The sequence below is a fragment of the Heterodontus francisci genome, chromosome 1 (assembly GCF_036365525.1).
Source record: "Heterodontus francisci isolate sHetFra1 chromosome 1, sHetFra1.hap1, whole genome shotgun sequence".
NCBI classification, from domain to species: domain Eukaryota; kingdom Metazoa; phylum Chordata; class Chondrichthyes; order Heterodontiformes; family Heterodontidae; genus Heterodontus; species Heterodontus francisci.
Window position 1 is genome coordinate 280,983,791 of NC_090371.1, and position 23,645 is coordinate 281,007,435.

Below are 23,645 nucleotides of genomic sequence, written 5' to 3' on the forward strand. Positions count from 1 at the left end.
TAGGACTTCAACCTGAGGACGAGTCCTATCCTTTTCCATAACTATCTTGAAGCTAATAGAGTTATGGTCACTGGTCCCAAAGTGCTCTCCCACTGACACATCAACCACCTGCCCACCCTTATTTCCTAAGAGGAGGTCGAGTGTAGCCCCTTCTCTAGTAGGGCCATCCACATACTGCTTCAGAAAACTATCCTGGACACACTTAACAAATTCTTCCCCATCTGATCCCTTTGCACTAAGGCAGTCCCAGTCAATATTAGGGAAGTTAAAATCACCTACTATTACAACCCTATAATTCCTATACCGATCTGTGATTTCCCTACATATATGCTCCTCCAATTCCCTCTGACTATTGGGGGGCCGATAGTGTAATCCCATCAAAGTGATCACCCCTTTCTTATTTCTAAGTTCTACCCATATGGCCTCGCTGGACGTTCCCCCCGGGATATCCTCTCTAAGTACTGCCATGATGTCCTCCCTAATCAATAATGCAACTCCCCCTCCTCTCTTACCTCCACCTCTGTCACGCCGGAAGCATCAGTACCCTGGAACATTGAGCTGCCAGTCCTGCCCATCCCTCAACCACGGTTCCGTAATAACCATAACATCACAATCCCATGTACACTGATCCATGCTCTGAGTTCATCTGCCTTACCTGTATGGCTTCTTGCATTAAAGTAAAGGTCACCTCTGCACCAGAAGAGATCCCAATGATCCAAGTAGCTGAAGCCCTCCCGCCTACACCAGCTCTTCAGCCACGCATTCATTTGGCTTATCCTCCTATTCCTACCCTCACTCGCACGTGGCACAGGGGGTAATCCTGACTTTACAACCCTAGAGGTCTTGCTTTTTAACCTTCTGCCTAACTCCCTATATTCACTTTGCAGGACCTCATCTCTCTTCCTGCCAATGTTGTTAGTACCAATATGGACCACGACCTCTGGCTGCTCACCCTCCCCTTTCAGAATGTCCTGCAGCCGCTCTGAGACATCCTTGACCCTAACACCAGGGAGGTAACATACCATCCTGGAGTCTCGTTAGCAGCCGCAGAAACGCCTATCTGCACCCCTTACGATAGAATCCCCTATCACTATAGCTCTTCCAACCCTTTTCCTCCCCTGCTGTGCAGCAGAGCCCTCCGTGGTGCTACGAACTTGGCTGATGCTGCTTTCCCCTGGGAGGTCATCCCCCCCCACAACAGTATCCAAAGCGGTATATCTGTTTGAGAGGGGGATGGCCACAGGGGACTCCTGCACTACCTGCCTGCGCCTACTACTCCGTCTGGTGGTCGCCCATCCCTCTTCTGCCTGTGCAGCCATTACCTGCGGTGTGACCACCTCACTAAACGTGCTATCCACAACGTCCTCAGCATCGCGGATGCTCCACAGTGAATCCACCTGCAGCTCCAGCTCCGTAATGCAAGTAGCCAGTAGCTGCAGACGGATACACTTCCTGCCCACATGGTCATCAGGGACACTGGAAGCATCCCTGATTTCCCACATAGCGCAGGAAGAGCATATCACGGGACTGAGCTCACCTGTCATGACTTACCCTTAGATTGATTAGTTACTCCCTTAATTTAAAAATACTAATTACACTAGGGGCCTTGTTCTACCCACTCCAAACTAAAATCCTTAATAAGCTACACTGAATTAAAGAAAAAAAAACACTTGAGTAGTACTCACCTTATCACCAGAGGTTTTTTTTTCAACAAAAAAAAACTTTCCCCTTATTTTTTTAAAGATATTTAAATGCACTAACAGCAGTGACTCACCAACCAATCACCTTGCAGCTCTCCTCTGACGTCACTGTTGGCTTTTTTTTTCAAAACTCTGACACGCTGGAAGAGCTCCTCTCCGCTCCACTCCCGGAAGGTAAGAGACTGGGCCTCGATCCTTGGGCTCGATTTATAGGCTCCGCTCTCGGCGTTCTCCCCACAGGTCCACTCCGTTCCTCTCCGCTCCACTCCCGGAAGGTAAGAGTGAAGAAAGTTAAGGGTAAGCTTCAAGCAACTCTCCAATATAGAGGGAAGCAAATTATGGAAACCCTATACGTCTTGCAAAACCAAGAATTTTCCCTCCTAAGCAGAAAAGTGTGCTTAGACCGGCAGATAATCAAGAAGATTGATGAAGTCAAATAGCCACAGGTGAACAGTCACTTTCAAGAAGACGATCTGAAACTTTTCACAGGTCTAGGAAGACTGAAGACAGAGTATAGAATCACACTTAAAGAAGGTGCCAGACCAGTGTGTATCATTACACCCAGAAAGATCCTACACCTGTTGATGAAGCAAGTTCAAGACCAGGTGGAAGAGATAAGCAGGATGGGAGTCATTTCTCTTGTTATGACACCAAAGGAGTGGTAGTCGGTCATGGTTCCCGTTTGGAAACAAAATAGAACTCTATGCATTTTTGTGAATTTACCGCAGCTTAACAAAACAGTGGCATGGGAAATTCACCCTATGTCTGCAGTGGATGACAGCTTGGCAAAATTGTGAGCATAACGTTTACCAAACCAGATGCCAATAGTGGGTTTTGGCAGGTACCCTTAGACGAAACCTCAAGATTACTAACCATATTTATAACCTCATTCGGAAGGTTTTGTTTCAATCAGTTACCATTTGGGATAACTTCCACGAGATCTTCCAGCGGTCTATGTCTAACATCTTAGAAGGGCTCAAGGGAGTTATTTGTTACATGGATGGCATCCTGGCACATGGGCAATCAGTAGAGGAACATGATCAAAGAGTCCGAGCAGTTTTACAATGGCTTCAAGAAGCAGGGCTAACACTGAACGAGAAGTGCAAATTCTCCAAGACTTCAATTCATTTCTTGGAACACATAGTAAGCAGTAAAAGTATAATGGCAGACCCACAGAAGACTCGAGCCATTACAGAATTCCCTCCTCCTACTTCTGTTCAACAGCTCCAAAAGATTCATTGGAATGGTGAATCAGTTAGCGAAATTTCTACCTCATTTAGTGCAGCTAACAGAACCGCTAACACAGATTCTTGGAAACGATCAAGTGTGCTGTTGGAGTTCACACCAAGAACAAGCATTCCAGAAGATTAAAGAAATGCTCAGATCACCGGACATTTTGACACACTATGCCCCTACACTACCAACGACGCTAGCAGCAGACATCTCCTCCACGGGGTTTGGGGCAGTCCTTTTCGAGAAGCAACCTGATGGTTCTCATAGGCCAATATACTACTTATCAAGAGCTTTGTCCAACACATTGACAAGGTATGTAGTAATTGAAAAAGAAGCCCTTGTTGTCACATGGGCATATGAGAAGTTTTCTGACTATATTGTTGGATTGAGAGTCATCATCAAGACAGACCATAAACCTTTGCTATCTTTGTTCGATGAGAAGGAGATCGCAAAAATGCCTCCAAGAATTTAAAAATTATATTTAAGATTGATGAGATATAGGTACGAGACTGTATATGTCCAAGGAAAGATGAAAATGTCAGCTGATACACCATCAAGAGTGACGGTAAAACATTTGACACAGCAAGATGTGAATTTTGTTGTCGAGACAGAGTCATATTCACAATATACTACACAACACTGGCATACAGAAACTGCAAGACATTTGTCATGCCCAAAAAAGCGATGAAGAATGTAATAGGCAGTATTGCACAGAGCAGCCACAAGAATGTCCCAGTGGGAAGACAATAAAAACTTTCTATGAAAATAGAAAAAACCACAATCATCGATGATTTGCTAGTTTATAATGATAGACGAGTCATTCCCATTTCACTTTTTTTTTTAGAACATTAGAACATTCCCTTCGGCCCTCGATGTTGCGCCGACCTGTGAAACCATCTGACCTACACTATTCCATTTTCATCCATATGTCTATCCAATGACCACTTAAATGCCCTTAAAGTTGGCGAGTTTACTACTGTTGCAGGCAGGGCGTTCCACGCCCCTACTACTCTCTGAGTAAAGAAACTACCTCTAACATCTGTCCTATATCTATCACCCCTCAACTTAAAGCTATGTCCCCTCGTGTTTGCCATCACCATCCGAGGAAAAAGACTCTCACTATCCACCCTATCTAACCCTCTGATTATCTTATATGTCTCTATTAAGTCACCTCTCCTCCTCCTTCTCTCCAACGAAAACAACCTCAAGTCCCTCAGCCTTTCCTCGTAAGACCTTCCCTCCATACCAGGCAACATCCTAGTAAATCTCCTCTGCACCCTTTCCAAAGCTTCCACATCCTTCCTATAATGCGGTGACCAGAACTGCACGCAATACTCCAGGTGCGGTCTCACCAGAGTTTTGTACAGCTGCAGCATGACCTCGTGGCTCCGAAACCAGATCCCCCTACTAATAAAAGCTAACACACCATATGCCTTCTTAACAGCCCTATTAACCTGGGTGGCAACTTTCAGGGATTTATGTACCTGGACACCAAGATCTCTCTGCTCATCTACACTACCAAGAATCTTCCCATTAGCCCAGTTCTCTGCATTCCTGGTACTCCTTCCAAAGTGAATCACCTCACACTTTTCCGCATTAAACTCCATTTGCCATCTCTCAGCCCAGCTCTGCAGCCTATCTATGTCCCTCTGTACCCTACAACATCCTTCGGCACTATCCACAACTCCACTGACCTTCGTGTCATCCGCAAATTTACTAACCCACCCTTCTACACCCTCTTCCAGGTCATTTATAAAAATGACAAACAGCAGTGGCCCCAAAACAGATCCTTGCGGTACACCACTAGTAACTAAACTCCAGGATGAACATTTGCCATCAACCACCATCCTCTGTCTTCTTTCAGCGAGCCAATTTCTGATCCAAAGATCTAAATCACCTTCAACCCCATACTTCCGTATTTTCTGCAATAGCCTACCGTGGGGAACCTGATCAAACGCCTTACTGAAATCCATATACACCACATCCACTGCTTTACCCTCATCCACCTGTTTGGTCACCTTCTCGAAAAACTCAATAAGGTTTGTGAGGCACGACCTTCTTTCTTTTGGGCCTCCTTATCTCGAGAGACAATGGATACGCGCCTGGAGGTGGTCAGTGGTTTGTGAAGCAGCGCCTGGAGTGGCTATAAAGGCCAATTCTGGAGTAACAGGCTCTTCCACAGGTGCTGCAGAGAAATTTGTTTGTTGGGGCTGTTGCACAGTTGGCTCTCCCCTTGCGCCTCTGTCTTTTTTCCTGCCAACTACTAAGTCTCTTCGACTCGCCACAATTTAGCCCTGTCTTTATGGCTGCCCGCCAGCTCTGGCGAATGCTGGCAACTGACTCCCACGACTTGTGATCAATGTCACACGATTTCATGTCGCGTTTGCAGACGTCTTTATAACGGAGACATGGACGGCCGGTGGGTCTGATACCAGTGGCGAGCTCGCTGTACAATGTGTCTTTGGGGATCCTGCCATCTTCCATGCGGCTCACATGGCCAAGCCATCTCAAGCGCCGCTGACTCAGTAGTGTGTATAAGCTGGGGATGTTGGCCGCTTCAAGGACTTCTGTGTTGGAGATATAGTCCTGCCACCTGATGCCAAGTATTCTCCGAAGGCAGCGAAGATGGAATGAATTGAGACGTCGCTCTTGGCTGGCATACGTTGTCCAGGCCTCGCTGCCGTAGAGCAAGGTGCTGAGGACACAGGCCTGATACACTCGGACTTTTGTGTTCCGTGTCAGTGCGCCATTTTCCCACACTCTCTTGGCCAGTCTGAACATAGCAGTGGAAGCCTTACCCATGCGCTTGTTGATTTCTGCATCTAGAGACAGGTTACTGGTGATAGTTGAGCCTAGGTAGGTGAACTCTTGAACCACTTCCAGAGCGTGGTCGCCAATATTGATGGATGGAGCATTTCTGACATCCTGCCCCATGATGTTCGTTTTCTTGAGGCTGATGGTTAGGCCAAATTCATTGCAGGCAGACGCAAACCTGTCGATGAGACTCTGCAGGCATTCTTCAGTGTGAGATGTTAAAGCAGCATCGTCAGCAAAGAGGAGTTCTCTGATGAGGACTTTCTGTACTTTGGACTTCGCTCTTAGACGGGCAAGGTTGAACAACCTGCCCCCTGATCTTGTGTGGAGGAAAATTCCTTCTTCAGAGGATTTGAACGCATGTGAAAGCAGCAGGGAGAAGAAAATCCCAAAAAGTGTGGGTGCGAGAACACAGCCCTGTTTCACACCACTCAGGATAGGAAAGGGCTCTGATGAGGAGCCACCATGTTGAATTGTGCCTTTCATATTGTCATGGAATGAGGTGATGATACTTAGTAGCTTTGGTGGACATCCGATCTTTTCTAGTAGTCTGAAGAGACCACGTCTGCTGACGAGGTCAAAGGCTTTGGTGAGATCAATGAAAGCAATGTAGAGGGGCATCTGTTGTTCACGGCATTTCTCCTGTATCTGACGAAGGGAGAACAGCATGTCAATAGTCGATCTCTCTGCACGAAAGCCACACTGTGCCTCAGGGTAGACGCGCTCGGCCAGCTTCTGGAGCCTGTTCAGAGCGACTCGAGCAAAGACTTTCCCCACTATGCTGAGCAGGGAGATTCCACAGGGAGAGGCACGACCTACCCTTCACAAAACCGTGCTGACTATCGCTAATGAACTTATTCTTTTCAAGATGATTATAAATCCTATCTCTTATAACCTTTTCCAACATTTTACCCACAACCAAAGTAAGGCTCACAGGTCTATAATTACCAGGGCTGTCTCTACTCCCCTTCTTGAACAAGGGGACAACATTTGCTATCCTCCAGTCTTCCGGCACTATTCCTGTCGACAATGACGACATAAAGATCAAGGACAAAGGCTCTGCAATCTCCTCCCTGGCTTCCCAGAGAATCCTAGGATAAATCCCATCTGGCCCAGGGGACTTATCTATTTTCACACTTTCCAAAATTGCTAACACCTCCTCCTACTTAGATCCGGATATCTTGGAACATCTACATCAAGGCCACATGGGAATAATGAAATGCAGAGCAAGGACACAATCATCAGTATGGTGGTCAAGAATATCCAAAGACTATAAGTCAGTGATCCAGATTTACAAGGAAGACTACTGATCATCCCAGTCAGACTAAAACAAGGAGAGTCATGAAACCTTCTAACAGGCCAAATCTGTGGAGTCAGAGATTTGGGGGGAGAAAGGGAAGTAGGTAAAGTCAAGAATGTATATATGTTAAAGAAAATGTATGGATAAAGACTTGGGGGGAGATGTAGTACAAGGACGTGAAAGGGTTAATGCTGAAGACAGTGAGAGCAACCACTCCCACTGTAGTGATGATGATGTAATACTCACATGGTAATGGGCTTTAGAAGAAGAAAGTAGCAGCACGAAGGATACTAGCTAGATAGACTTGTGGAGAGTGTAAATAGAGATGTGTGTTATGATTGTATGTGTGGGCTTGAGTATGAGAGAATATATGGTACATGGAAGTGAAACAAAGGAACTCACTGATTTGGGGAAAACATCTGACCTGGGGGTTGTTGTAAGGTCAGATAAGCATATGCTCCTGCAGTGAGTAGCAGTAAGCAAGAACTCTACAGAAGTCTTTTTTATTAAAGCTTGTAAAAAATCTTTGTTAAAGTTAAATCTGTGACTTCAAGTGTGTTTCATCAGCCTGAGATGTGACAATGTGTGAATAATAAGGGTTATTGGTTGACCTTATCCGGTCTCCGAGACTTTATCAACAATACCCTAGCTACGCTACAACTACAACAACACGGACTTGTCCTGAACAGTTTTATGTTTTCCTGGAGCTAGGATTAAGGATCTACATGATGGAGCAGATTCACCTCATGAAAAGGTGAAAAGGATGGAATTGTGGTTGGCATAAGATCGGATACAGGTGGCAGAGTTTTGGATAAGCTGAGTTTTACAGAGCTTGGGAGGCCAGCCAGGAGAGCACTGCAGTGGAAATGAGGAAGTCATGGCTGAAGGTTTCAGAGACAGATTAGTTGAGGCAGGAGATGGGCAATGTTCCGGAGGTGGGAGTGGGTGTATTTTTGATGAAGGTACATGGATTTTTACTGCCCCCATTGTAGCACACAATTCGGACAGTATCAAGGTGAAGACTGGTCTCATACAATAGTAAGAGACATTGAGCTGTTCAGTTTCCAAGCATCTAAAGTTTTACAGTACAGCTAGTGACACAGAATTTCATAGCTTTGCTCTGAGTACATACTCAACCTAACATCTTTGATCCTCCCCAATTTTCATTCACACTCAGGAGCTACAAATCTACTTTTCTCCTTCCGGTATTTATTGACTATTGGTCACAGAATATCTCAGAATTGTTCCAGTGCAGAAGGAGGCCATTCAGCCCATCTTGTCTGCACTGGCTCTCTGAAAGAGCAATTCCATAAGTTCCATTCCCCTGCCTTCTCCCCTTAACCCTGCACATTCTTCCTTTTCATATAACTGTCTAATTCCCTTTTGAATGCTTCAATTGAACCTGCCTCCACCACACACTCAGGCAGCGCATTCCAGACCTTAACCACTCGCTGCACGAAAAAGTTTTCCTCACGTCACTTTTGCCTCTCTTACCAAAGATTTTAAATCTATGCCCTTTCGTTCTTGATCCTTTCACAAGTGGGAACAGTTTCTCTCTATCTACTCTGTCCAGACCCCTCATGATTTGAATACCTCTATCAGATCATCTCTCAGCCTTCTCTTCTCCAAGGAAAACAGTCCTAACTTCTCCAATCTATCTTCATCACCGAAGTTCCTCATCCCTGGAACAATTCTCGTGAATCTTTTCTGTACGCTCTCCAATGTCCTCACGTCTTTCCTCAAGTGTGGCATATCCAATGCTTAGACAAAGGCCTCAGATTCCACAGCTGGAGATCACAGAGTAAATTTTCCACGTCCCCTTTCCTACAGGATTTAGCAACAGGAAGACAGATTGCAGAACTGGAAGCCACTGTTAGCATACTGGATTACTGATTATCTGATGAGCAAAATGAAAGGCCAGATAATAAGAAAAAGCCACAAACTGAGGGCGACCATTTCCACATCAGTTCCCCAATCTACACTCCCATTGAACAATACTCCACACTGAGAGTGGAGTCTCATCAAATGTAGCTTTAGCTGTCTCTAGGTTTGACCACAAACTTCCCAAGATCTCCAGAGTTCTCTCAACCAATGAGTGCAAACACTCCCTTTTTAAAAAAAAAGATCCACGTACAAATGAAGACTAAGGGCTAGAATTTGTTCTTGCCCCGCTGTAATATTAAGCCCGGCGGCTCATTTAAAAAGCTGGGTGGACCGCCCATCCCAATAACGTGGAGGAGGCGGGCGGTCCATCCCCGGCAATGGCATCAGCTGCCTTTGCGCAGGTGCTGACGCCATTTTTAAAGGGCTTCAAGCCCTACGTTTCAATTTAATATTTAAAGACAGTGGTCTGAAAAAATTAAAGTTATCTTGCCCCTCTCCCATCCCCCCAATAACCACAGATTTAATCACCTGAACTTCCCCCCCCCCCCAAAGCGCATCAACTTTACACTTTACCCCTTCCCACCATCCCCTACACCAATGAGATGACTGTGACCCTGCTCCCCACACACCCCCCCCCCCACGCAGAGAAACTTACCTGCTCCCCCCTCCCCACCAGTGTTCCGCCTCGGATCCCCGGGCAGGGATCTGAAGGCGCGGGAGTGCCAGTCACCGGCACCAATATCACTGATGGACGGACGGCGGGAGCGAGAAGGTAATTTTTTTGCTTATTTAAATTAATTTACACATTTAAATTGGGCTCCCGTCGCCGAGCGGCCGGGGGGGGGCCACCACGAGGCCTCACCACCGTCAGCAACATGGGGCCGGGTCCTCACGGCCTTGAGGTCAGTGGTGGGGCTCTCCTGGAGGCATTTCCCGGCCCCCCTGCCATGACCTCCGACGATGGGGGGTCTGTAAAATGCAGCCCAAAATTGGCAAATTCTATTGACAGGAGAGAACTCAAAAGGAATAAGCACTGTTTTGCAAAGTCAGAAAATTTAGGCCAGATCAAAGGTAAAACTGAACTCTTAAAATCTGAAACACAAAACAAGAAATACTATCCATCAGCATCTCATAGAATCATCTTACAGCTCAGAGGGAGGCCACTCGGCCCATTTTGCCTGTACCAGCTCTTCAAAAGCGCCATCTAATTGATCCGTCTCCCTGTTCTTTCTGCATAGTCCTGAAAATATTTGTTTTCAAGTGTATAATCCAATTCCCTTCTGAAAGGTACCGTTGAATCTGCTTCCAACATCTTTTCAGGCAACACATTCCAAGGCAAACAATCTAACATTCTGAAATGTTAGCCTGTCTTTTCTCTTTATCGATGCTGACTAGGGTTGTCAACCTTCCAGGGTTGTCTTGGAGACTCCAGAATTAAAGATTAATCGCCCGCACACTGAGCAACCCCAGAGAAATCTCTTTTAAAAAAATTGTGCCTTCTTTTCCATTCTCTTTGAATATTTCATTTATTAGTTATAGAAATATTGGAAATGGGAAAAAGGCTGTTTGACTGAGCAGGGCAGGTGACAAAATCTCCAGGAATATGACCAAAAAGAGTTGGCAACCGTAATGTGGACTGACCTGCTGTGCATTTTCCGACACTTTTTGCGTGGCTTTTATTGGAAATTGAGTCAAAGGCCTCACATTTCATTTCAGGACGAATGTGCATATCTCAAGCAACTTGCCAGAGAAGAATTTCTTTTTTTCATTCTTTCATGGGATGTGGGCCTCACTGGCTAGGCCAGCATTTGTTGCCCATCCCTAATCACCCTTGACAACTGAGTGGCTTGCTAGGCCATTTCAGAGGGGAGTTAAGAGTCAACCACATTACTGGGTCTGGAGTCACATGTAGGTCAGAACAGGTAAATTCGGCAGATTTCCTTTCCTAAAGGGCATTGGTGAACCAGATGGGTTTTTGCACCAATTGATGATAGTTTCAAGGCACCATTCCTGAGACCACCTTTCACTTCCAGATTTTTTTGAACCCATGTCCCCAGAGCATTAGCCTGGGCTTCTGAATTACTAGTTCAGTGACATTACCACGATGCCACGGTCTCCCCCATTCAATGTAACCACTGTTTCTAGACAAACTAGTTTGGTGAACACTGAGATGACATTTCAGTCCTGGAGGTTACTGAAAACCACAACATTCACTAAAACAAATGCAATATGACTTTCACCGACAAAGTTCATCAAAAAACAATCTGGAAATTTTATCCTCACAGTAGGAATGTAATTGGATACAGTGAATCCGAAAAGCATGGGTGGAATATAAATGATGACTTGAAACAGCAGAGGTTGTTTATTTTATATGAAACAAATTAAGAACGCTTAAAATGATAGATTTTACAGCGTTACTGAGACCTCTTTTAATCTTTCCTTACAACTAATTCTGCTTTTAATAAATCAGTTCTATCGTTTTGGTACTGGTATGCTTTGGAATATTTCAACATTCACAGCAATTTTTCCTTACTGAAATGCATTCCTGATAGAAATTTTTCAAACGATCTTTGCTTAAGTTATGATGTTTATTTTGGGATGTAATCTTGTTGACTTCCTTTGTCTTTAGGACGAGATGCTAAACAGAGGCCCCGCCTGGTGGCTCAGGTGGATGTGAAAACCCCTGTGGTAACAATCGGAGAAGAGCAGGATAGTTCTTCTGGTGTCCTGGTCAACATTTATCCCTCAGTCAACACGACAGAAAAATAGTCCGATTGATCACTTACCTCATTTCTGTTTCTGTGGCCTTGCTGTGCGTAAATTGGCTGCTGAATCTGATTACGTAACTAACTTTGCTTTAAAATTATTAAATATGAAATACTTCAAAACACCTGCGGACGTGAAAAGGTCCCCATCGAATCACGCAGCACTGAAGGAAGCCATTCGGCCCATTGTGCCTGTGCCAGCTCCTTTGAAAGAATTCCAATTAGTCCCACTCCCCCTGCTCTTTCCCCATAGCCCTGCACACTTTTCCTTTTCAAGTATTTATCCAATTGCTTTTGAAAGTTTCTACCACCCCTTCAAGCAGTGTCCAGATCACAACAACTCGCTGCGTAAAAAGTCTCCAATTTTACAGTATTCAGCAGTTGTCACAGTGCAAAATATGTACACGAGCAACAATAGGGCCATGATATCACATTGCTGTAATAAATATGATTATGTAGATGCCCTGGAATAATATATACGGCCACTGGAAGTACATAAGTACTTCATTCACCTCTGAAGTTAAGTTAATAACAGTTTTGTGAAAAGATTCTTGCAACCTTGCACTTCATGTAGTGAATTAATCACGGGTATAAAGCACAAGTTATAAATCATGTATTAACTAGCATTTAAACAGATGGCCAGAAATAGAGGTCTCACCTCTCTTGGTAGATTAGGTTGGAATTGTGCTGATATGCATCTTTTTTTAAACAGGTCCAGTTCTTGATGTGTCGAATATCCTTTATTTTATTGATTTACTTTTTAACGCCCCTAACCTCAGCCCTCATCATCTTCAGAACTGACTTCTCCAATATTTTCCTCTGCTCTACGAGAATGGTTCCAGGGATGAGAAACTTCAGTTACATGGATAGATTGGAGAAGCTGGGGTTGTTCTCATTAGAGAAGGGAATGTGGAAAGGAGATTTGATAGAGATGTGCAAAATCATGAGGGGTCTGGACAGATTAGATAGGGACAAATTATTCCCATTGGTGAAAGGGTCAAGAACCAAAGGTGATTTGCAAAAGAACCAAAGGCCACATGAGGAAAATCTTTTTATGCAGTGAGTGGTTAGGATCTGGAATGCACTGCCTGAGAGTGTGGTGGAGGCAGATTCAATCGTGGCTTTCAAAAGAGAATTGGATAATTATCTGAAGAGAAAATATTTGCAGTGTTACAGGGAAAGGATGGGGGTGTGGGACTAGCTGAGTTGCAGAGAGCCAGCATGGACGCAACAGGCTGAATATCCTCCTTCTGTGTTGTAACCATTCTATGATTCTACTGATTCCACCCTGTGCATTTAGTCGAGAACTCCATTTGAGATCACCCATACTGAGTCCCACATCCATATCCATCCTTGACCTCATCATGCTCCACTGGCCAGGAGTCAGCAACGTGGCCGTACACGGACACCAGTGTCCCTGGTAAAAATTTGGGGTCTGTGACTGGTAATTTCAGGATTGAGAAATTTCCTATTGACTTCTTCTTTCAACCTGTCAGTTTTTTTAAAAATCGCAGCTGTCAGTTTCACAGCTGACGTGTTTAGAGCAGGACCAACGCTCCAATTCGGACAAGTTCGGGGTTTTCCGGCAGGTTCCAATTTATTAAAGAGCCCCCCAGGAAAGCCCAAACTTGTCCAAATTGTAAGCGTTGGTACCACTCTAAACACGTCAGCTGTGAAACTGACAGCTGCGATTTTTCTTTAAAAACTGACCAATCACAAAGCTGAGGGTTCCGCTCGCTGCAGCTATCAGAGAGGGACAGAGAGAGAGGGAGGGAAGGGGGGAAGGGGAGGGGTGAAAGGGTAGGGGGAAAGGGGAGGGCAGAAAGGGGAGGGGAGTGGGGAAAGGGGAAGGGTGAGAGAGAGTGGGAGAGGGGAGAGAGAGGGAAAGGGGAAGAGAGAGAGAGGGGGACAGAGGGTGGGAGTAGGGCAGAGGGAGGGAGCAGGGCAGAGAGAGAGAAAAGAGAGAGACAGAGAGAGAAAGGGCACAGAGAGAGAAAAGGCACAAAGAGAGGAGGGAAGAGAAAAAGGGGAGGGCTGAGAGAGAGAGATGGGGCAGAGAGAGAGAGAAGGGGCACAGAGAGAGAGTGATCATCCTCCTAAATATTTCACAGATTACTAACCTCTTTCAATTGAATCTGCATCTACATTTATCCACGAAACCATTCCTGTTCATCCAATAGATTACCTGCAACCTGTGATCACCAGGACGAAAAAGAGTTTATTGGGCATGAAGTAGGGTTGCCGATCGATTTGCCTGGAGCCGCCAGGAATTGAAGGTTCATCTCCAGGGCACTGCTGTAAACAAGCTGAGAGAAAAATGAAGTATTTTTAAAATGTTCTTTAATACTTCTGTTTGACAGACCATCGCAAATCATCTAATTAAGTAATAAAGAGTCTGTATACTTTACAATTGGCCGTGAGAAAGTGAGGCTCCACGAAAATGGACATGTTGGGCGACCAATGACTGGTGTGTGGCAGTGGGATAGTAGGAGACAGGAGGCCATGCAATAAAACCTCCAGGAATAAATTCAACTAGAGTTGGCAACGCTATTACAAATGTTTTGAGAGGGGCAAATAAATCTCACAAATGTTATTTAAAAAATTACAAACAAGTCAGATCAAATCCCAATTCATGGGGAGGTAATTGTGTCACTGGGAACCCTTTGCAAGGGCTGCCCAACTGCAATTTGTATCGCGACCTGTGAGGAAAAGAAATATTTCTACCACCTTTCAGCTGCAAATGATTTTGTGTACAAGCATGGCTCAGCATGCTTCATCATCCTGTGCAAAAAGAAGGTCAAATGACTGGCAAATCCCCTTCTTTGAGCTCTGGGACCTGGGGCCTCTGCAGTTTCAAGTTATGAACATGCAAAAGTGATGGGCAGGAAAAGACCAGTTAGTCCATCCAGCCTGCCCCGCATTCCACGACCATTGGAGCATCAGGACTGGAGCCTTCCAACCAATGTTCCCACCAAACTGCCCGGGTGTGCAGCAATCCAGAACGTACAACACATGAGTCGTGCACAACATAGAAAAATTAGAAGGAGCACTGCCTCTTACCCTCTCCCCAAAACCCACCCCAACCCCCTCCCCAGGCCATGTATTCTCCTGGGAGAAGCCAAAATAGCAGAAAAAAAGAGCCAATAAAGACAATTGAATACTCTGGAAAAATCCCTCTCCTATCCGCACGGGCACTGGAGATCAGTCTAGGAGATCACATTAGACATGCTTACATTAACTGCTAAAGTTACCACCATTCCATTTGCCTTTTTAATGTACAATTATTCCTGACTTCTGAGCTCCAACACGACAAGTTGAAACAATCAGCAAAGTGTCACTTGTTCAAAGATAAACCATTTTTGCTTGTCATCCTTTTGCATGAGTGATTTTTTTTACAGTGACTTTACATTGACCTTTTCTAGGGCTCTTCTCTCAGTTGATAAATAATAAATTGCATTTCAAAAACAAATATGCAAGGTAGGTGAGAACTGTCAGTACCTATTAGTTAGAGAGCAGCTTTGCAGCGGTTGCTTTCGACATAAGCTTTATCTGTCTCTCCAGCTTCATCATGTCTTTCCGCTGAGGTTTCATTGCCCATGTATTCCCTCACTAATCTTTATGTTCTCTGAGTTTCTGCTCCCTCTACTGCTGCTATCCAATTATGTCTGGGTCTGCCACAGCCGATATTACATAGAATTTACAGCACAGAAACAGGCCATTCGGCCCAACAAGCCAGTCTTCATGCTCCACACAAGCCTCCTCCCACCCATCTTCATCTAACCCCATTGACATATCCTTCTATTCCTTTCTCTATCATGTGTTTACCTAGCTTCCCCTTAAATGCATCTATGCTATTCACCTCCAGCTATATCCAGGGACGTCTGTTCTCCACTAATCTTGATTGGTTTTGTAGCAGTTCAGTTCTCTCATGCTGAATCCTCAGAGTTCAGGAACTGACTCTTTAACCTATGAGGTTGCCACATGTAATCCAGCATCATCTGCAATCTTTTTGACTTATTTATTTGGACATTAACACAATCTGAAATTAAGTGGAGAGTCAGTTTTTCTTTTGCAATGGTCCAACACTTCATTCAGGTTGAAGCTATTTCACATTAGCAGTCTTAACAGCATTGCACTTGCCAAGTGCTAAGTGGTATTAAGTATTTCAACATGAAACATGGAGCGATGGAATGGGAGCAGCTCAAGTTCAACCCCATACATTACTGTCTGGTCTTCAGGGGTCTGAGGCTGGAACAAAGAGCTGGTTTACTCACATTTTTGCTGTTTTTCAGCCCATGGGCTAAAATAGAGCCCAGCTATTGAAATGAGAGCAGCTGTTACGACCAGGTGAGAAAGGTGTCTCGGGGTCTTTCACTGTCTTCACCTGCTTTTATTGTAACAGGGCTTAATTTTAAACACACTGTGTTTTGAGCTCCCCTTTGGTGAATCCTTTTTCACCACTTTCCAATTATAAAGCAAAGAAATTAACACACCAGGTTTTCTTAGGTTTAAAGAAGAAAAGTGAAATTTATTGAATTTACTTAAACTCTAATTCAGTTAACGTCTACGGATGCATGCCGTGCCCCACACTAGTGTGCATATGAAATACGTACATGCAAATAGTGACAGAAAAGAGAAGAAAAATAAACTGGAGAGGTTTGAGGCAATCTCTGAAGAGGGTTTTTTTGCTGTGCTTCAAGCTCGCTGTCGGGTCCTTGATTGTAGGTAGCCTTGCTTTTCATTGGGACCCAGTATTCTTCTTAAACCTTGTTCACTGTAGGAGACTATTCTCTCTTGAGTTTCATATGTCTTCAATGGTTTCCAATGCTGGTGAGAGCAGATGGGAGAGAGGTCTTTTCCAGTCCAGGAGCCAACAGCTTTCTGAGTTTTAATCCTGTGGCCAGTTCAAATTCAAAAAACTCCAACAGTTAGCCAGTCATGTGACTAACCTGGCCTGGCCACATCTGTTTGTGTGTTCGGCCATCTTAGCAGTTAACCCGGAATGCTTCAACATCTGGTAATCAAAGATCCATTGTGGATTAAATTGGAGCAGGGAATAGCCCCTTTGTCCTTTGAAGTAATGTCTGTTGATACGCTAATGTCTCTCTCCAGTGGGTTGAGAAGGGCTCCCGGAGCCTCCTGCTCCATTTTATACCACCCGGCCACCATCCCGCTCTTTGGGGTGGTGTAAAATTCAGCCCAGTGTTGTAGTTTTGTCATGGTATTTTAATAACATTATTTTTACAGCCATATGCTTGGGGCAGAAACTAGGCAGGTTTTTATCACCAATTGAAGCTGAAAGGTTCTCTTATTACTAATGCAAAGAGTCATTGCAACACAGAAGGAAGCCATTCAGCCCATCGAGTCCATTACCACAAAGTGGTAAAGTGCTAATACAGGCCAGGAAGGTTTGATTTCAGCTCCACAATGAGTTTGCTGATGTCAGTGAGGGATGAAGGTACAAATATAACATGACTTCAGTGTTCCCGGCATTGGAAGGGAGAAAAGTCCCCAGAATTCCTGCTCCTATTTGCAATGAGTGCCTGTTGGACATGGACATTGGTACAATTAGGGGTTGCCTGTGCTTGCTGAATCCTGCACTTACTCAAACTCCCTCCCTCATGCTCGAGCTCACTCCCTCACTCGATCCCTTGCTCATTCTATCACTCTTGCACTCACTCACGCATGCAGGCACTCATTCACACACATGTTCAATCACTCTGTCACACTCTTTCACTCGTTCAGTCAAGCATACACATTCCATTACATGCTGACACTCACATTGTAGTTTGTGTGGGATCTTGCTGTGTGCAAATTGGCTGCCATGTTTCTTACAGCAGTAACAATACTTCAAAAAGAATTTCATTATATAGTAAAGCACTTTGGGACATCCTAAGGTGGTGGAAGGTGCTATATCAATACAAGTTCTTTCCATAAATGCCAACAATTTCCTGGGAGCTTCCCCAGTTCATCTGTGAAAATACATCTGAGCAAAAGCCATTGGCTTCAGAAGAAAGAAAAACCGAGAAAAAGAAAAGTTGGCATTTCAGTTTCTTCTTTTTCAAACTAATATATCATACTCTTTTTTGCAATTTGCCCTGATTTTAAAGTGACTGTCTTCCTTTAATTGGGAGTGCCTTATATCAGAGACAAAGCATAGGTCAGAATTGCCATGAGTTCAAAGTGAACCTAACAACTTGCTTTGAACTCCCCGTGAATTTGTTTTGATATTTAAAAGTTCACCCAGTTCAAACTTGAGCTTGAGTTTATGATGAGTTAGAATTATTCCGGTCTTAAATTTATGTCAGTGGATGCTTTATCCCTAACCTTCCTAATCCTGGCTGCTATTTTTAATTAGTCAGAAAGAATTCTTGCGAACATTTATTTTCAATATATTTTACAGCTCGTCTAATGTGAAACTTTAAAGATTTTGTCACCAGATTATGGAACTGCATGTGTTCGCTGAAATCGCAAGAGAAAACCCAAAATGCATAATCCACTTTACACATGACATGAAGGAACATGAGGTGCACTCCAGGACTGCCCTCAAGTGTCCAGGAATTAAAAACTAATCTCCAGGACACTGCTGCAAGCAAAACCCTGAAGAAAAGTCATAGTGGCAATAAAAAATTGTGTTTTCACAGAATCACTGAATCGTTACAGCAGAAGGAGGCCATTTGGCCCATCATGTCTGCACTGGCTCTCCTAATGAACATTCCACCTAGTGCCACTTCCCTGCCTTCTCCCAGTAACCCTGCACATTCTTCCTTTTTAGGTAACAGTCCAATTCCCTTTTGAATGCGTCAGTTGAACCTGCCTCCAACACACTCTCAGGCAGTGCATTGCAGACCTTAACCACTCGCTGCGTGGAAAAGTTTTTCCTCATGTCACTTTTGCTTCTTTTACCAATTACTTTAAATCTGTGCCCTCTTGTTCTCGATCCTTTCACGAGTAGGAACAGTTTCTCCCTATATACTCTTTCCAGACCCCTCATGATTTTGAATACCTCATTATCAAATCTTCTCTCAGCCTTCTCTTCTCCAATGAAAACAGTCACAATTTTTCCAATCTATCTTCATAACTGAAGTTCCTTATCCCTGGAACCATTCTTGTGAATCTTTTCTGTAATCTCTCCAACGCCTTCACATCCTTCCTAAAGCGCAGGCCAGAACTGGACGCAATACTTCAACTGAGGCCGAACTAGTGTCTTATACAAGTTCAACATAACTTTCTTGCTCTTGTACTCTATGCCCCTATTAATAAAGCCCAGGATACTGTATGCTTTATTAACCGTTCTCTCAACCTGTCCTGCCACCTTTAATGACTTATGCACATCTGCACCCAGGTCCCTCTGCTCCTGCACCCCCTTTAGAATTGTACCCTTTATTCTATATTGTCTCTCCATGTTCCTCCTACCAAAATGTATTACTTCACATTTCTCTGCACTGAACTTCATCTGCCACCCGTCCACCCATTCCGCCGACTTGTCTATGTCCTTTTGAAGTTCTACACTATCCTCCTCACAGTTCACAATGCTTCCAAGTTTTGTATCATCCACAGACTTTGAAATTATGCCCTGTACACCAAGGTCTAGTTCATTAATATATATCAGGAAAAGCAAAGGTCCCAACACTGGCCCCTGGGGAACTCCACTACAAACCTTCCTCCAGCCTGAAAAACATCAATTAACCACTACTCTCTGTTTCCTGTCACTCAGCTAATTCCGTATCCATGTTGATACTGTCCCATTTATTCCATGAGCTATAATTTTGCTCACAAGTCTGTTTTCTTTTATTTTCTTTGAAGACTTTAGTTTATTAGTTATAAAAATATTAGACATGGGGGCAAAACGGGCCGTTTGACAGTTAAGAATCAAGCAATTGGGTACTGAAGAGTTAGTTTGTCTGCCAATTGGTTGTGGGACACCATATGTATGGGTGCATTAAGCGACCAATGGCAGAAGTGTGTGCGCAGAGGGCGGTTGGAGACAGAGGGTCATGTGAGGAGACCTCCAGCAATATATCCAACCCGAGTTGGCAACCCTAGTTGTTAATCCGAACATAACAGAAGTCTTAGCTGATCACAAGGTGAGTTAGAGGAAAACAGGAGAATGAGAGACAGCAGAACCCAACCTGGCTCAATGTACATGTACATTTTAATCGTTTCTTCAAGCTCCAGGGCAAGCTCGGTAATTGGATTCCTGAGCAAGCCTCAAGAGCACTGTTACTGATTGACTAGCCTGCCTGACATGTTAGAGATGCTAGCAGGAAAGGTATTATCAAAGAATCCACTTTACGTTTAGAACTTCATTTTGTAGTTGAATAACAGTGTACAGAATCTGTCAGAGGAACACAAGTCCCAGACTGACGATGGAGTTGAGTGCACAATATGTGATTGGGACATTTGAAGAAAGACCGGAATTCACCCTCAAAAGTCTTTCCAAAATGTCTGGGCATAAATAGCATCAGAAGAGAATATAATTTCTCACCCTGATATTTTTGTCCTTTTCGCTTGTATCAGTATTTGTCATTCTTTAAATGAGTGAGGAAGAGGCTCGTGTGGAGTATAAACAGAATCACAGAATTGCTACAGCGCAGAAGGAGGCCATTCGGCCCATCGTGTCTGCACCAGCTCTCTGAAAGAGCAATTCATTCAGTGCGGCACAGTGGCGCAGTGGTTAGCACCGCAGCCTCACAGCTCCAGGGACCCGGGTTCGATTCCGGGTACTGCCTGTGTGGAGTTTGTAAGTTCTCCCTGTGTCTGCGTGGGTTTTCTCTGGGTGCTCCGGTTTCCTCCCACAAGCCAAAAGACTTGCAGGTTGATAGGTAAATTGGCCATTATAAATTGTCACTAGTATAGGTAGGTGGTAGGGAAATATAGGGACAGGTGGGGATGATTGGTAGGAATATGGGATTAGTGTAGAATTAGTATAAATGGGTGGTTGATGTTTGGCACAGACTCGGTGGGCCGAAGGGCCTGTTTCAGTGCTGTATCTCTAATCTAATCAGTGCAATTCCCCCGCCTTCTCAGCATGACCCTGCAAATTCTTCCTTTTAATATAACAGTCCTATTCCCTTTTGAATGCTTCAGTTGAACCTGCCTCCGAGGCAGCGCATTCCAGACCTTAACCACTCGCTGTGTGAAAAAGTTTATCCTCATGGCACTTTTGCTTCTTTGACCCATTACTTTAGATCTGTGTCCTCTCGTTCTCGATCCTTTCAAGAGTGGGAACAGTTTCTCTCTATCTACTCTATCGAGACCCCTCATGATTTTGAATACCTCTATCAAATCACCTCTCAGCCTTCTCTTCTCCAAGGAAAACAGTCCTAACTACGCAGATCTATCTTCATAACTGAAGTAACACTTGGGATAGATCTGTTGGGCTGAGTGGCTTGTTTGTGTACTGTAACTTCAATGTAATTCTCGGTTCACGGGGATGAAAACATTGTTGGCTGTGCACTATTAACACATTCTTGACTTGTAGTTCTCTCTTTCATTGGGAAACACAGTTTTTAGTCATAGACCCTGTGAAAGGCTGGTGTTTTGTCACCAGTCCCGAGTGCATTGAGGAAATGTTGGACTTTGGTGAAAGGCGGCGCACAGAACATGGATTGCTCACAGCGACACTCTTATGTTAGGCTACCACGAAGGAAGGTGCGGTCCAATGCGAAATGGACTCATTCGAAGAGCAAAGAAAATTGTCTTTCTCTCTGAATCGTTGAAATCCTATTAACTGCAGAAAACTGCCAAACTGTTGTTGATGCTTGGGTGAGCACAAGGGAGCTTAAAACAAGGGAGTGTTCGCAGCGTGAAGCTCACCGATGTAAATTCATGAATGAACTGAAATTACAAGGTTAGCGCTCCTGGTGAAATGGCAATGGTTCGTTCCAGGCTTAGCAAATGAAGCTGTAAGCAAAATTGCACAGGTGGATGCAAATATGCCTGCCCTCCAGGCACAAACCCCATAACATCCTTGGTATTAGCACCAATTTCTACATTTTCACAGTTGACAGGTGGATCTTGACTGAAGTAGAATATATTGCTGAAATTAGTAATAATAAACAGCTTTATTAGCAAGATGCAACTGATAGAAAATGTTAGGCAATTCCTTTTTAGACATATAGCAAGTCGAAATCTCCCAGGTCAAGAGATTAACAAAAATATTTAACGCCCGAGCTCATAACGCACATTTGTAAATCAAGTCATGATTTTAGGTTTGAATTTAGTGAAAGGCATATTAACATAGACGTCCCTCCATGTTTGGAGATTTCTAAGTGAATAAAAGGAATAGTTTCTACTTATGCCATCTTTGGGTAGAGCCTTTAGCCCAAAGGATAGTTTATAAATATAACTGGTAAAAATTGCTTGGTAGTTCAGTGATCAGAGTATCCCTGACAGTCTAGTAGTGAATTGCCCATAGTGGGCTGGTGGTAGAGTGTGTATTCATAGGCAAAGGAAGGGACCCCATTCAGTCTAGTGCTGGGTGTACACCTGACCCTCAAAGAATATTGCTATACATTTATTCCTGGAAGTTGGGGATAAGTGAGTAGAGGATCCTTGTGATGTAACAGCCTTCATTTCGGCTTCAGATGTCACAATTCCTAAATATTGGGACTCCTGTCTGAAATTTATAGGAAGCACTTCCTCACATAACAGTTAGTGGAAACCCTGAACACTCTTCACAAAAAGTTGAGGCTGAGGGTCAACGTTTCAGAATTGAGATTGATAGATTTTTATTGGGCGATTAAGGGATATGGAACCAAGGTGACTAGATGGAGTTAAAATACAGCTAAGCCATGGTCAAACAGAATGGCAGAACAGGCTTGAGGGGCTGAATGGCCTTCTCCTGCTCCTATGTACCTGTATTCGCAACCCAATGACTAAGCATAGCCAGCCACTTAGCTTTTCAAAGGAGGCTAAATTTCAATGATAGTCATAACTTTTATACATCTCAGTTTCTCTGCATTAAATTGCTCTTGCCTTTTCTCAACTCTTGTTCAAGTGACGTTAGTATTCTGGAGCTAATTATGTTGTTTGGAGGTTAATGGTAATTTTCTCCTATGCAAGGTTCCACGGCAAATGATGCCACTACTGGCTTATTGGGGGATTTTTAACCCCCTCTACAAGGACAGGCAGGACAGTGGTGTGCAGCTGGGCAGCTGTGGATTTAAATTGTTAAAAATGGGGAACAGGATCAGACATGATCTTTTTGAATGGCGTAGCAAGCTTGAGGGGCCGAGTGGCCTACTCCTGCTTCTAATTCATATGTTCGTAATCCAATTCACAGCAACAAAAAAATCAATTAACGACTGTTTCTAACATGGTTATTGAAACATAATAATTTTTTATAATAAACATTAATAATCTCTCCCTCTTCTCTCTGTCTCTCCCCCTCCCTCTCTGGGTCCTCCCTTCTTTCTGTTCCCCCCTCTGTGTTGTCACTCCTGTCTGTCATTTCCCCCTCTGTGCTGTACACCCCCGTCCGTGTCGATCCCCCCTCTCCATGTCCTCCCCCACATATTTCCTGTTCTCTCTGCCCCCTGTCTTTCCCCTTCTCTATCTCTCTCGTACCCCTCTCTCTCACTCCCTGCCCCTCTCTCTATTCCCCTTACTCTCTACCCCCTCTCTCTCTGCCCTTCTTTCTTTCTGCCGCCTCTCTCTCGCTCTCTCTGCCCCCCACCCCCCAACTCCAACCATTACTGAGAGCATGAACAGCAGTTTACAAACTTCAGACAGATTCGGGGTTTTCCGGCGGGCTTTTAAAAGAAATCAGAACCCGCCGGAAAACCCCGAAACTGTCCGACTTTCGGAAACTGCTGTTCTCACTCTCAGCGCCTGTCAGCTGTGAATACGGAAAGGAGTGTTAATGAGCATTAGATAAAGATCTGAGCTTAGAAATTCCAATTCAGCTGTGAAACTAAATATGCAATTTTTTTTTAAGCCAGTCTG